General features: G+C 40.0%; 1 pseudogene; it reads left to right on the top strand.

Moving 5' to 3' along the window:
• Positions 1-209: 209 nt before the first annotated feature.
• On the top strand, positions 210-1,796 carry LOC114622449 (annotated as a pseudogene).
• The last annotated feature ends 14,385 nt before the right edge of the window (positions 1,797-16,181 follow it).

The following is a 16,181-nucleotide window of genomic DNA, read 5'->3' as shown; positions in this document are numbered from 1 at the left end:
TCTTTTGCAACTGCTAACAAATCTAACTGAAATAGAATTTCTAACTTGAAATTAAAATAACTTATTGAGGACCCCTGAAGTGGGTCGGGGGCTTGGCCTCAGCCGGGGCAAGGAGCTGGCACAGACAGTGGTAGCTGCTGGGGTCCCGCCAGGCCAGGCGAGCCTGTCCGGTGGTGGAGCCTGGATGCGGCCAGAGCCGGGGGCCCAGGATGCTTAAAGTCCCTTCCCAGGCTTTCCCAGCCCCGGCTCCCAGCAGCATGTCGCCTCCCAGGGGCGCAGCAAGGTACCTTTAAAACAAGGCAGGAGTCTTATGGATTGGATGCGACTGACCAAGAGTGGAAAGGACTTAACAGGACTGAAGGGCGTGTTAATTGAAGTAACTGAAGAGGAGCTTAAGAAGCACAACAAGAAAGACAACTGTTGGATATGCGTAAGAGGGTTTTGTTTACAATGTCAGCCCATACATGGAGTAACATCCGGTGTGGAGGATGAACTTATGAGAGCCACAGGAGCGGATGGAACGGATCTTTTTAATGTGGTTCATCGTTGGGTCAATTATGAATCCATGCTGAAAGAATGCCTGGTTGGCAGGATGGCTGTGAAACCTGCTGTTCCAAAAGGCATGCTTCCCAAGAGCCAAGTGACAGACACACTGCCCAGGGAAGGCCCTAGTTCTCCAAGCTATGATTGGTTCCAAACAGAGTCTTCAGTCACCATTGTTATATACACCAAACAAAAGGATATCAGTTTAGACTCAGTAATCGTTGACCTCCAGGATAACTCCTTGAGAGCAGAAGCAGTCATCAAGGATCATGCTTACCTCATACATATTGGACTAAGCCATGAAGTTCAAGAAAATATTTCTGTACGGGTTATTGAAAATGTTGGAAAAATAGAGATTGTCCTACAAAAGAAAGAAAATATTTCTTGGAAATGTCTTGGTGATCCCCTGGAGAAACATGATTCCTTTATTCCAAAGAAAGACGCAGGCTTATACTACAGACGGTGCCAGTTAATTTCCAAGGAAGATGTTACTCATGATACGAGGCTTTTCTGTCTGATGCTGCCTCCAAGTACTCACCTTCAGGTGCCAGTTGGGCAACATGTTTACCTCAAGCTCCGTGTCACAGGTGCAGAAATAGTAAAGCCATATACACCCGTGTCTGATTCCTTACTCTCAGATTTTAAAGAACCAGTTCTTTCTCCAAATTAATACATCTACTTTTTGATCAAAATCTATCCTGCTGGACTCCTCACATCAGAGCTTGATCATCTTCAGATTGGAGATTTTATTTCTGTAAGTGGTCCTGAGGGCAGTTTTAAAGTATCCAAACTCCAGGAAGTAGATATTTTTTTATTGGCAGCAGGAACAGGCTTCACACCAATGGTTATTGTACTGAATTATGCTTTAACTCACATAGCCTGTCTCAGAAAGATAAAGTTGATGTTCTTCAATAAAACAGAGGACGATATAATTTGGAGATGTCAGCTAGAGAAATTGGCATTAAAAGATAAAAGATTTCATGTTGAATTTGTTCTCTCGGCACCTTCTCCAGAATGGAACGGCAAATGGGGATAGGTGTCACGAGCTCTTCTCTCCGAATTTTTGCAAAGAAGTTTAGAAAACTCTAGGGTTTTCTTTTGCATCTGTGGACCAACACCATTTACAGATGAGGGGATAAGGTTGCTGCATGATCTTAACTTTTCTGATGATGAGATTCACGGTTTTACAGCATAAGAAAAAGCTGCCATTGTCTTTTATTCAACTAGTTTATATTTGTGATTGCCTAGGATTTTTAAAAAGAATTTTTGTATGATGGAAGGTTAATCAGAATGCAGGCTTTCTCAAGTGAAGTCATGTGTCTCAGTACAAGCAACTTCTTGGTTTAGTTTTGTACCATGACTTATTTTACTGGGGACGCCTGACCTGGACGGTCAATCATGGCAGCAGGTGCATACAAGACCCTTTGTTTTGAACTGCAAGCTTTCTGACCACTGAAATAGTATCACTGCTCTGCAGTCAACACTTGTATTTTATGACATGAAAAACAAAGCAATCATTTTGGTTACTTTTTATGCTGCAAGATATCTTCTGAGCAATACAGATTAAATTTTACACTGCACTGTTCACTCAGGAATTGATGCTGTATGTCCTTATTAGTCTTAAAACATGGAATGCTGTAACTGTTGGTGGTCCAGCTTTGTGGGTGTCTATGGTGTTGATACAGATTGAATAAAACTGTACTTCCATACTTTAAAAAAAATAACTTATCGATAGGACAGCCTTATTCCACCTTAAGATTAGAAGTCATCTTGTTACAAGGACAAAATAATTTAATTCCTATTTTCTCTAAAACTTAAATATGTACGTATCTTGACCCATTTCCTGGAATTTGACATGTTCTACATTCTATACCCTTACTTTCACCCTGATAAGATGAAGTGTTCTGGCAAATAATTTTCAAAGGTTCAGCGAATTTCAAATAATCAGTAATTAGAAAAAAAAAGCCCCTAACTTTTGGAAACCCCCAGTCTCTCAAGTTTTTTAAGGTATATAAATCCTACTGTATCCTGTGTTCATGGCTGTTGTCTCAGGGAGATGGGCCTGTATGAGGTAAAATAAAGCTTGTTTAATTTGACTTAAAGGATTTGGATAGTGGTCTTAGTTTCCTTTGGTAGAATTAACATAATCACTATAAATAAAAAAGATGATGGAAAATATGTATGTATCCAATGAGCATTTCATTTGCTTCAAGGTTATTTCCCTGAAGAGAACTCTGGGAAGCTTGTAGTGAAAATAGGATACCACACTAAAAATTTAATTCCAGTGATAGTAGGAGATCATGGCACAAATGATTATGGGCCGTGAGGCTGGGTAACAGTTGGTCTTTGAGTTAACAGTTTGCCTCAGTAAGCATTCTTCTTGTTTTTACGAATGAGACTTGTGTGTGGGATTTGTCACAGTGTTTATGTCTGCAAAGCATCTTGGCCATACTACTCATGTGCTTAAAAGTTTACTGACATATTATCAGAAGCACAATCTTTAATTACAACATTTATACTGGGAAAATACTCCTGTAGCATACTGAAGCTGCATTCTACAGTGTTTGCCATTATTTCGTTTATCCAAAGTAGGAGCTTTAGTGATTCTATTTTGAAAAAAAATGAGAATTTCATGCATGAAATTCTATATTATATTTACATCTTTTTATCCCTCCATTTCCCTTTCAATATCTCCCCATGTGTTCCATCCTATTTCTCAAATCATTACTTCTTTTATAATTATTATTGTTTTACACACACACACACGCACACACACACACACACGCACGCACATGCACGCACACGCATGCACACACACACATCACTATTGAGTTCAATTAATGCTGCCTGTTGTACAAATGCTTATGGCTCACCACTTGGGATTAGAAAACTGATCAAGGGTATTGTGTCTGGAGGAAACACAGCAGCCTTTGATTCCTATTGTAAGATGGAACTTGTAACATATTTTTCATCCATGTAGGCATGCCAACTGAGACAGTCACTGTGTAGGCCTCAGTCAGTCAAATATGCTGAGATTTCACGGAGGCAACATCTCGATTACATATGGAAGATACTATCTCACAGCAGGTTTCCTGGTCCATTTGCTCTCAGTCTTTCTCCCTCTCTTCTATGATCTTCCCAATCCTTAAAACAGACTCACAGACAAATAGAGCAGAACAACAATGAATATGTCTGATCATCAAACACGAAGGTGCTAAGAGCACAAACTAAGCCTGTATTTTTCCAATAAATTATTTAAATTATGCTGGAGACATTGTCTATCAACATGAAGAAGAATGAAACCACAATCTCTCATCATGAACAAAAGTAAATTCAAATTGTATTGAAGACTCATAAAACAAGATTAAGAAGTCATTGGGGAAAAAAAAAACATGGAGGAGACATTTGAGACATTTGCTGACATTTCTAGGACCACAGGGCTGTTTCTCTCCGGCTGAAGTGACTGGCTTTTGCACTGATCAGTATAGCTAGCACCGATTAACAGAACTTGAATCAGTCTTTAAAAAGAAATTCTCTTAAATCTTATATCAAAGTGAATGTCTCAGGATATCTTAGGAAAGGTTAAAACGTTTCAGGCGAATGCAGACATTTTAACCTATGCCATGGTTAGTATCAAGCTCCTAGAAAGTTGTGGCAGCTTAACAGAAAAACTGGTGAGAGGACCACAAGTGAAAGGCAGGCAAAATGGGAACTAGCTCAAAAGCAAGTGGCCACATTAGGCTTGCCAGGTCCCCATTACCCTATTACGCAGACAGCTGGCCCTCCTTCATTTGTGGGAGTTTCACGCTTCAGCAGGTTAACACTATCTCTCACGACTGAGGAGATATATAAGCTGTAAGCAACTTATAAGCAGGCAACTTGACAGATAATATGGTGATGCAAATAAAAGTCCTCCTTCCACAAGCTGATGTAAATAAAAGTCCCCATACCACAAGCTGATGCCAAATGGCAGACAATGAATACTGTGGTGAAGGGAGACAGCTGCCATCTACCCACTGTCGGATAAGTTGGGCTCTGTCACCTGGTGATGCCTGCATTGTGGTATCAGTTCATGGCAGATGCCATTTACTATACCTAGGATGAAAACTTGTGATGTCCAGAACAGTTCTGAGCCTTGTGTGGTCATGTCCATAGATTCAGTTTTCTGGGTGAATTGTCACAACTGACCAGAGCCATGATGCTCAGAGTGCTCTGGAGTCTTACACAATGCTTGAGAAGACCTCACAAGCAACAGTGACTGAACGGGGTTGAGAGAACTTGGAGTTCTTTCCCGTCTCTAATTCTCTATGAAGCAAATCGGATTGGAAGCCTGGATAGTGGTTCCCCCCTCCCCCTACTTGACTCGATTCCCTTTAAACTGCTTCCGGAGGTTTTCCTCGCGCAGAACTCAACTGTGGGACGAAAGTGGTTAGCTCCACAGATGGAGGCAGAACAGACTAGGTGTTTTACAGTCATGGTTCAGAGACACATTGACCCAGGATGGAGGAGCAGGTGAGTAACAAAGGTGTCCCTTTCCCTTAGAGTCCCAGTAACATGTTATTCAGATGAGTGGTGTTATTGGAACAATGTAGTAAACAGTGTGTTCTGGCTGGCTTTGTCACGTGGAGATGCAGCCAGGGAAGAGAGTAGAAACTCCATGGGCTTTTCAGTGGGTAGAATTTGAGAGACTTTGCAGGCACTCACAGTGAAAATTAGTCCTGTGCCCACTTTCTTTACTCTTCTCTCCAAGGCATCTCCCACGCGGAGCTTCGATCTGCCCCTTCTCAGGGACTACCATTGCTCTGCATTATCTTCTCTGAGATAGGACTGGAGTAGAGCAGACTTGAATGCTGGGATTATAGGCATGCACCACCATGCAAACTAGCTCCCGCAGCTCTTGGAAGAAGACCCTTGATTGCAATGTGTGTACTTATTAACAGAAAATTTCACGAAAAGTAACTGGAGAAGAAGATAGCCATAAAGGAAACAAGATTTTGTTTCATTTACACATTCTATCAATTGCTCTCACTGCCTAGTGGTAGATGTAGAATGGGAGGGAACACTTTAAGTAGGAAGCACAGGTTCTGTGGTCCTGTGCTGACACCTAGTGGGAACATGAATGCATACATTGGAAGATATTGTACATGGAAGCATTATGTGCCATTTAGATGCCTATTTAATGAGTGCCATGTTTTAAAAGACCACACAGTGTTTTCTTTGCCTCTCGAATAAAAAAAAATCAGATAAACACAAACTTATCAAAACCTAATGCACCCATTTCACATGTCTGCCTTCTTGTACTACAATTTGCGTCTGTAGGTCAATTTATTGATTGATTGATTGATTGATCTGTCTGTCTATCATTTATTGTCTTTTTCTTCTGTCTGTAACATGACTCTGTCCATGCTGAAAATGTTATTGTGAATGGTAGAGTCAGCATAGGCACACCAAATCCTTTCAGACAAAACCTACTTTTTTTCTTTCTGCCTCTGGACTAGAAATGGCTTCTGTTTTTCTCATGTTCTTGCAGTCATGGTGGGGCCTCTGAGTGGCTGATCCTCATGCTCGACTTCATCCGAGGTGTGCTGTTTTCTGTCTCTTTTGTGTCATCACCTTCAGCTTTCAGACTTCTCCTTCTCAGCCTTTAAACATACCTGGCCCTCTCCTCTATCTTATAGCATTAAAGGATAAATACTATTACCCAAATACAAGCAATGGCAAAGACGTCAGATGTCAGTCACAGCTATTAATTGACAAGTGCAAGTTGTGCTTTTTCCTTACTGTCTGGTCAGCAAAGGTGGCAGGGGTACCTAGCGCCCCTATATGTCCAGCTAGTATTCACATACAATACACAGATTGTGAGTAAGTGATGAAACAATCAACAATCGTCCTTGCTTCTTCATTTTCTCAGTTCATACTGACTACAAAGCAGTCTAAATTTTGACCAGCTCCTCTCCCAACCCCCATTAACCACTGGCTTTTGGCTACACAGTCAACACATGCAGATTCTGAACTTAATCACAGAGCAACACAAAAATCTTAATCATTTCCTCAAATTCAAACACTGGGCGTTGTGTCAACTCTTTAACCATGATGTATAAAAACTTCAACACTCAGTTCAAATGTTTTCAGTTTTTAATTTGAAGTGATTAAAATGACTGATTCTTACAGCATCAAATGAATGCTTATAAGCCTGTAATGTTTAAGTATGGGAAAGTACATAGACCAGGTTATTTGAATTGCCCTAAAATAGGATAATCCCCCTGCTCTTTTCACCCTGTAAATCACATTGCTAGTCTAAAGCTGCTAGTCAGCAGAATCATATTTAAAGAATGAACATTTCATTTTGAGATAGTTGCATGTTCTTTCACAGTTGTAAGCAGCAACACAGACAGAGCTTTATTTGTGATTTATGGGTTCTCCTCAAGTGTAACATCATGTAAAACTCTAGCACAATATCATAACCAGGACATTAATATTGTTGCTCTCTATTAGCCTTATTCAGAGTGCCCTAGATTACTTGTACAGTGTGTCAGAGTTCATGAACTTTATGTGATGATATCATACTCAGAAACTCATGGATCCACCAAGAAAGTCAAGACATAGGAGTTTCATCTCCTAGAAGTCCCTTTGAGCTGCCCTCTCATAGCCGTATCTAGCTCTCTCCACCATCCTTACCTCAACTACCATGATGTTAATTCTATTTTATGTTTTTTTTTTATCCCGAAAAATTCAGTAAACCAAAGTGAATAATTAACATTTGAAATCAACTTTTTCTCCACTCATCATGGTTTCATGGAGAGTCATCTAGATTGCTGTGTGTAAATATTTCACCCATGCTTTTCTCTAAGTGGCATTGTGTAGTGTGAACATATGGGGAGTGTCCAGCTTTCTACTATCGTAATACCACTTTGAACACTTGTGGAGTTTTACATACATATATGTCTTCTTAAATCCTTACAGATCCTCTCCAATTCACCCAACTTTATGCTCCTTCTCACTCTTAAAAACAATCAAACAAACAAACAAACAAACAACTAGGAAACAGAATTCAAGGACAAAAGCAAAAATTAAAGCAGAGAAACTGAAAAAGAAAATCAATAAGACAAAACATAAAAACAACAACCAAAAAAAAGTACCACAGAGCCCATTTTGGGTTGGCCAACTACAGGGCATGGGACCTACTATGGAATGTAGTTGATATATCCAGAATCACTCCATTGAAGAAAATTGACTTCCCTTTGTCATCAAGTATGAATTACAAATAGGATCTTGCTTGGGGGCAGGATTTTATGTCCACTTTCTTTTCTCAGTGCTGGGATTTTGAACATGTACTGCCTTATGGGTACTGTCATATTCTTTGTTAGTTCACATGTTCGTCAGGACTCTTGTGTCTTGAAGAGAGTTTCCTTGGGGTCATCTCCCATTTGTGGCTCTTAAAATCTTTCCACTTCCATCTTCATCTTGTTCCTTATCCCTTTTCCCTTCCCCTTCCAGTTTCCTCTCCTCCTCCTCCTCCTCCTCCTCCTCCTCCTCCTCCTCCTCCTCCTCTTCCTCTTTCTTCTCTTCCTCCTCCTCCTCCTCTTTCTGTTCTTCCTCCTCCCTTGTTTTTGGTCCTTGAGGGGAGAAATTTAATAGGGACATACTATTTAGGGTTGAGTGCTCTACAGTCTTTTACTCTCTGCACATTGTCCACTTATGAGTCTTTGGGCTAACTATTATCTACTGCAAGAAGAAGCTTCTGTGATGTGGGTTAAGTGATTCACTGATCTGTGGGTATAGCAATATGTCATTAGGAGTCATTTTATATATATGCCCTTTTTAGCAAGACAATAGTAGTAGTCATCCTCTAGGGTCTGTGACCTATCTAGTCTCACATTCTTGGCCCTTTTAACAGTATCATGTATAGATTTCATCTCATGGAATGGGCCTTAAATCCAATTAAAGGATGACTAGTCACCTCTATAACATTTGTGCCACTATTGTACCAGTATATATAGCACATTTTCTTCATTTCTAATTGATTCAGAAGTCCCATCTTACTTTGGGCAGTGCCCTGAGTATAAAAAGAAAAGTAGTTGAACAAGCTTCAGAAAAAGTTAATAGGAAGTATTTCTCATGGTTTCTCTTTGAGTTGCTGTCTCTCAGTGACAGATTATAAATTGTAAAATGAAATGACTCTTTTATTCTCCAAGTTGCATTTCGTCATCTGGGAAGTAAAGTAAGATAATTTGGTTATGAAACATGGATAAATTTTTCCCCACAGTGTATATATATATATTTGTATTTGTGTACATATATTTGTGTATATATATTTGATCAGTTTCTCTGCATATTATATGACATTTGTGTTGACATTAGTCATTCTTTTGAATGTGTATGCTGTCTCCTTGTAATTTGACTTGTAATTTCCTAGGTGGCTGACTTCAAACATTCTTCCTGTTCTACTAGACATTTCATGTCCTCATTGATGACATGTTTGTGCCATATTTTACCCATCTACCAAATGGTTTGCTTTCTTTAATGGATGTGTTTTTAAGAGTTCGTGATATATTCTCAATGCCGATCATCTCTCAGGATTGTGGCTTTGGACCATTTCCCCATCCATGCATAGCTTGTCTTCTCATTTTCTTAGCAGAATGAGCATCATTATCTTTTATAGAGCAAAGGGCATTTTCTCCATTAATTTATTTATTTACTCAGTTTATTTCCGGATTGTTGCCCCTCATTCCCCACTCACACATTTCATTCCCCCACCCACCTCTCCTCAGAGGGGTAGAGACAACATAGGTATCCTCTGGATCCTAGCACATCAAGTCTCTGCAGGGGTAGGCACATCCTCTCCCACTGAGGTTAGCCAAGGTAGCCCAATTAGGGAAACAGGATCCACAGACAGGCAACAATGTTAGAGACAGCCCCTGTTCCACTTAGGGTACCCAGATGAAAACCAAGGTGCACATCTGCTACATATGTGCAAGAGGCCTAGCTCCAGCCCAAGTATGCTTTTTGTTTGGTGGTTCAGTCTGTAAGAGCCCCCAATGTCCCAAGTTACTTGACTCTGTTGATCTTCCTGGGGAGTTTCTATCCCCTATGGGACCATTAATCCTTCTTCCAACTCTTTTGTAAGACTCATCAAGCTCTGTCCGATGTTTGGCTGTGGATCTCTGCATCTGTTTCAGTCAACTACTGCATAGGGCCTTTCAGAAGAAAGTTATGCTAGGCTCCTATCTGCAAGCATAACAGACAGGATATCATTAATATTGTGAGGGATTGGTGCTTATCCATGGGATAGGTCTTAAGTTGGGCCAGTTATTGGTTGACCATTCCCTTGGTGTCTGCTCCATTTTTGTCCCTGAATTTCTTGTAGACAGGACAAATTTTGGGTCAAAAGATTTGTGAGTGGATTGGTATCTTTATCCCTCCACTGGGGGTTCAACTTGGCTACAGGAGGTGGCCGCTTTAGATTTCCATATCCCCACTGCTAGAAGTCTCAGCTAAAGTCACCTTTATAGACTCCTGGAAGCCTCTCCCATCCCAAATCTCTATCATGTCTAGTATACTGCCATCCCCATACCTTGCCAGCCACAGATTTCCATTTATTCTTCTAGCACTTTGGCCCTATCTTTTGTCTCTCCACACACCTGATTCTGAAAATCCCCTTTCCCCTCTCCATTCACTCTCCCATCCAGTTCTCTCCCTCCATCTGCCTCCTATAACTATTTTGTTTCCTTGTCTGCTTTCCTTTTTTTTGAGATTCTTTGGGTCTGTGAAGTGTGACATGGGTATCTTTTATTTTATGGCTGATATTCACTTATAACTGAGTACATACCATATATGTGTTTTTGAGTCTGGGTTACCTAACTTAGGATGATATTTTCTAGTTCCATCCATTTTCCTGCAAATTTCATGATGGCCTTGTTTTTAATAGCTGAGTAGTATTCCATTGTGTAAATGAACCACATTTTCTGTGTCCATTCTTTGGTTGAGGGACATCTGGGTTATTTCCAGCTTCTGGCTACTATGAATCAAGCTGCTATGAACATAGTTGAACAAGTGTCCATGTGGTATGGTGAAACATCTTTTGGGTATATTCCCAGAAGCAATATACTTGGATCTTCAGGTAGAACTATTCCCAATTTTCTGAGAAACAGACAAATTGAATTCCAGAGTGGTTGTGTAAGTTTGTACTTCAACAAACAGTAGAGGAATGTTCCCCTTGCTCCATATCCTCACCAGTATTAGATGTTGCTTGAGTTTTTGATTAGAATCTCAGGGTTGTTTTCATTTGCATTTCCTTGATGACTAAATATGTTAAACATTTTATTCTAGCCTCTTTAAATTTTTTATTAACTTTTTAAATTAATCATTCCATTCATTTACATCTCAAATGATATCCCCATCCTGGTTACCCTTCGACAACCCCAACATCCTATCCTCCCTCTCCTCCTCCCTTTTGCCTCCCTCACTCCCACTCCACCACTCCAGCATCCCCTTACTCTGGGGCATCAAACCTCCACAGGACCAAGGGCCTCCCCTCCCACTGATGTCAGACAAGGTCATCCTCTGCTACATATGTATCTGAAGCCATGGATCCTTCCCTGTACACTTCTTGGTTGGTGGTCTAGTCCCTGGGGCACTGGGTGGTCTGGCCAGCTGATATTGTTTTTCCTATGGGGTTGTAGTCCCCTTCCACTCCCCCAGTCCTTCTGTCAGCTCCCCTTGGCCTTGTTCCCTGAACTCAGTCTGATGTTTGGCTGCAAGTATCTGAGTCTGCATTAGTCAGATGCTAGCAGAACCTCCCAGGGAGCAGCCACACCAGGTTCCTGTCAGTAAGTTCATTTTAGCAGCATCAACAGTGTTGGGGTTTGGTGTTTGCAGACAGGATGGATCCCCAGGTGGGGTGGTCCCAGTATGTCCCTTCCTTCAGTCTCTGCTCTATTTTTTGTCCCTGTCTTTCCTTTGGACAGGAAGATTTCTGGATTAAAATCTTTGAGATGGGTGAGTGGCCCCATCCCTTGATTGAAGGCTGTGCCTATCTACTAGAGGTGATCTCTACAGGTTCCTTCTCTTTTACTGCACATTTAGGCTAAAGTTGGGTCCTGGGAGCCTCTCACTTCCCTGGTGTCTGGGATTCTCCAGTGGCTATCCCCAGTTCCTCATCACCCACTGGTACATATTTTTATTCTGTTTCCTAACCCTCTGTACCTCTCTCCTGTCCCCTAGAACCTGATCCTGCTTCCCTTTTCTCTCTTCTCTCTCTCTCTCTCTCTCTCTCTCTCTCTCTCTCTCTCTCTCTCTAGCCCTCCCTCCCTCTACTTTCCTTGGTCATCCTGTTCCCCCTTCTATGCAGGACTGAAGCATCCAAACCCTGGTCTTCCTTCCTCCTAAGTTCCATATGATTTGTGGGTTGTATAGTGGACATTGTAAGCTTTTGGGCTAATATCCACTCATCAGTGAGTACATACTATGTGTGTTCTTTTGTGACTGAGTTACCTCATTCTTTTTCTAGCTCCATCCATTTACCTGGGAATTTTATGAAGTCATTGCTTTTAATAGCTGAGTAGTACTCCATTGTGTAAATGTAGCACATTTTCTGTATCCATTCTTCTGTTGAGGGACATCTTGGTTCTTTCCAGCTTCTGGTTATTATAAATGAAGCGGCTATAAACATAGTAGAAAAAGTAATCTAGATTTTCTATGCAATTTGCAACAAGATTCCACCTTAATTGTTCACTGAGTTAGAAAGAGCAATTCTCAAATTCATTTCAAATAACAAAAAACCCAGGATATCAAAAACTAATCTCAATAGTAAAAGAACTTCTAGGGGAATCACCATCCCTGACCTGAAGCTGTACTACAGAGTAATGGTGAAAAAAAACCCCACAAGGTATTGGTACAAAGACAGGCAGGTAGATCAATGGAATAGAACTGACGACCCAGAAATAAACCCACACACCTATGGTCAATTGATCTTTGACAAAGGAGCTAAAACCATCCAGTGGAAAAAAGACAGCATTTTCAACAAATGGTGCTGGTTCAACTGTAGGTCAGCATGTAGAAGAATGCAAATTGACTCATTCTTTTTTTATTTCTGTTATCAAATATTATATTGCTATATATTTCCTTTCTCTTGACAGCACTTAACAATTTTTTTTAAATCAAATTGTAATTTTTACTTATTCACACAGGGGTTATAAACACAAAAGGGCAGGACGTGGAGAAGGGGATGACACTGGAACATGGATGATCAGGGGGAGTATAGATATCTTTCAGAACAGGGTATCAGCTGGGTGAAGGTTCAGGGGACAGGTCACTATGACTCTGCCTATGATTCACTTGTCCTTATCTAAGTTGGTACTATCTGCCAAGACTACCTATTTACAAGGTCTATGACTACACAGGCTTGTAAATTTCCACAAAAGCTGCCTGTTTACAATAACTTATAGCCCTCTGTTTCAGTGTTTTTCCACAGAGACCCAAGATTTTGTGTTAGCATGCATGTTTGACAGGCCTATTGCTGACTTTAGGCCTATGGCTGATTTTAGACCTTCAGTGTATAATCAGGGCTGCCCCTGACATCTCCTCCTTTCTCTAAGTATAGACGGGCTGTGGTGATTCTAATCTTGCGAAGGTGGAGATAGAGGCCTGACCTCCAGTAATTGAAGGGGACCTTGTAATGGCTTCGGTCCCCCTGTTGTTGTCCAGTGAGGCATGAGGGCCATACCCATCCCTATGTCTTTTTCCTGGAGAGGGGATACTTTTGACATCAATTTCTATGCAGTCAGGCTTGTCCCTCAGGGAACCCAGAGAGATAATTTTTAACTTTTATTTATTCCCTTGCAGTGCTTAGCCTCGCAGCCTAAGCAAGAATTTTGATTGCCAATCAGAGGGGGTTCTGGGTGGTCCCTCTCTGCTTGGTTTACGGGCAAAAGTCCCCTCTTTTAGGTTTGGTGGAGATGGGTTTTCGGAACATCCTGGATAGAGTAACAACCTCATCTTGAGTTTAATGGTCCTCCATAGCTAACTTATGATAATGTATCTGAATATGTTTTGCTACCAAATTATCTATCTGTTGTTTCACAAAGTTAGTTAGCCTATTTAAGGCCCAGGGACCAAAAGAAATAAGCAAAAATAACCCAATTAATGGTCCCAAGATGGGAGGAAGTAGGGTTGACAACCATGGAGAGGTTGAAAACCAATTTTTGTACCAGCTCTCATCTTTCTCTTTCTCTCTGTCTTTTTTTCAGGGCCTTCTCTGACCTTTTTCATGCTCTCTTTAACCATCCCTGTCTTGTCTATGTAAAAGCAACATTCTTCTTTAAGGGCTGTACACAGTCAAGAGCTGTATACACCCTTTTCTGTTGTAAAAGAGTAAATCAAGTCCAATAAAGTCCTTTGCAATTTTTGGGGTTCAGACAGCAAAACAAGGGATTTCTTCAGATTAGTGATGTCAATCTCTAGCTGTTTGATGTTCTTGTCAATGGCCCATCGAAGGTCTGAGTAGTATAAGTCCGGAGGCCAGCATCTGGATTAGAACCTTTAACAGAAGACATCATGGGTGATTCATTTTTAAGTGGAAAGGAAAATGAAGGGAATTCTCAGGGAAATTTCTCTTCCCTGGATGAAATTGACTCATTCTTATCTCCTTGTACAAAACTGGAGTCTAAGTGGATCAAGGACCTCCACATAAAACCAGATACACTGAATCTAATAGAAGAGAATGTCAGGAAGAGCCTTGACGGTGAACATTTTTAAAACGTACTTCTTAGCCATTTGAGATTCCTCTGTTGAAAATTCTGTTTATCTTTGTAACCCACTTTTAAACTGAGTTATTTGCATTGATGGCGCCTAACTTCTTGAGTTCCTTATATATTTTGTATATTAGCCCTCTGTCAGATGTAGGTTTGGTGAACATCTTTCCCCAATCTGTAGGCTGCTGTTTTGTACAATTGAAAAGTGTCCTTTGCCTTATGGAAGTATTTCAGTTTCATGAGGTTCCATTTATTAATTGTCGATCTTACAGCCTGACCCATTGGTGTTCTGTTCAGGAAGCTTCCTCCTGTACCAATGAATTCAAACTTATTTCACACTTTCTCTTCTGTTAGATTTAATGTCTCTCGTTTTGTGTTGAGGTCTTTGATCCTCTTGAACTTGAGCTTTGTGCGGGGTAATAAAAAGTGATCTACTTGCACTTTTTTGCATACAGTCATCCAGTTAGACCAGCACCATTTGTTGAAGATGGTTTCTTTTTTTCCATTGCATGGGTTCTTTTTTTTGTCAAAAATCAAATGTTCATACGTGTGTCTGTTTATTTTTGGGTCTTGATTCAATTCCATTGATCAATCTGTCTGTCTCTATATGAATGGCATTCAGTAGAGTAAAGGGTTTACATAACGATGAGGCCAACCTTTTAGCTTTTCTTATAGATTATACTTTCTACACCTAGTGCAAGAACTCTTTGATTTCTCCTAAACCTTGATTATTACTTGTTATTATTTAAAATAATAGTTTCTGTTTTACATTTAAACTTATGGTCTCTTTCATTTTTAATAACCTATGAGGTTTAGAATGTAATTATGATTTAATTTACAGTGTTAAGTAGCCCAAATAAAGTAATCTGAGTACATTATTGCTTACTGCATTGTTGTTTGTATTTTGGGGAAAAAAATCACAATGAAAAAAAACCTTAAATGATTTGGATTTTGTAAGCCATTTCTTTCATATTATTGTTCCCATTTATGCCACTAGGTGGCAGGATCGACCTTTTAAAAATTTTAAATTATTGGCACTTGTTCTGTGAAGTTTTCGCCACCAAATTTCTTTTATACTCAAACCCACTGATCTGTTATAGTTATTTTTTTTAAAAAAAAAACTTAATGGAAGTGTTCTAAATATTGAACAAGTAATAACTATTGTATTACTGTATTTAAAACACCATTTATTATCAGTGTTGAGTTTGATGTGCCTGTCTATCCTGATAAGTCTGTTCTTAAAAACTGCCCATCGTTTAGCTCACTGAAGAGAAACAGAGTAAGTTTAGGAATCTTAGATTCCAGATTGAGGCTCAAACAATTGTTATGATGGTTTATTCTTTTATTTTCTAAAACCTCTACTTTTTGATTTGAGAAATGTTTATCGATTATGAAAACATCAAGACTGACAGTGACTTTCTTAAGGAGTTTCCCTCAATCAGGGAGTCATGACCACTTTGGGTGTCACACATCAGACGTCCTGAATATCAGGTATGTACATTATAACTCACCACTGTAGCAAAACTACAGCTATGAAATAGAAAGAAAATTTTATGGTTGGGAGTGAGCACCACATAAGAAAGAGTATTAAGGAGTTGCAGCATTAGAAAGGTCGAGAATCACAATATTCCAAAGTAAATAAAATGAAAAGAGAAATTTATTAGGAAACATTTGTGTTTGACATAGCTCTTAGTGTCTATGTTTTTACTGCACATTTCAATTCATGTCCATTGTTGTGAGTTATTACCTGCCATTGTGTCAATTAGTGAATACAGACCCTAGAATGTGCTTCACCAAAACCATGTGGCCATCTGGAAATTCTCAGAGGGCCTTGAGCAACAGCCTAGCACAAAACGCCTACTTTGATAGAACATATATATATATATA

Source organism: Grammomys surdaster, unplaced genomic scaffold (genome assembly GCF_004785775.1).
Source record: "Grammomys surdaster isolate TR1022 unplaced genomic scaffold, NIH_TR_1.0 188, whole genome shotgun sequence".
Classification (NCBI taxonomy): Eukaryota; Metazoa; Chordata; class Mammalia; order Rodentia; family Muridae; genus Grammomys; species Grammomys surdaster.
This window is presented reverse-complemented; position numbering and strand designations above follow the sequence as displayed.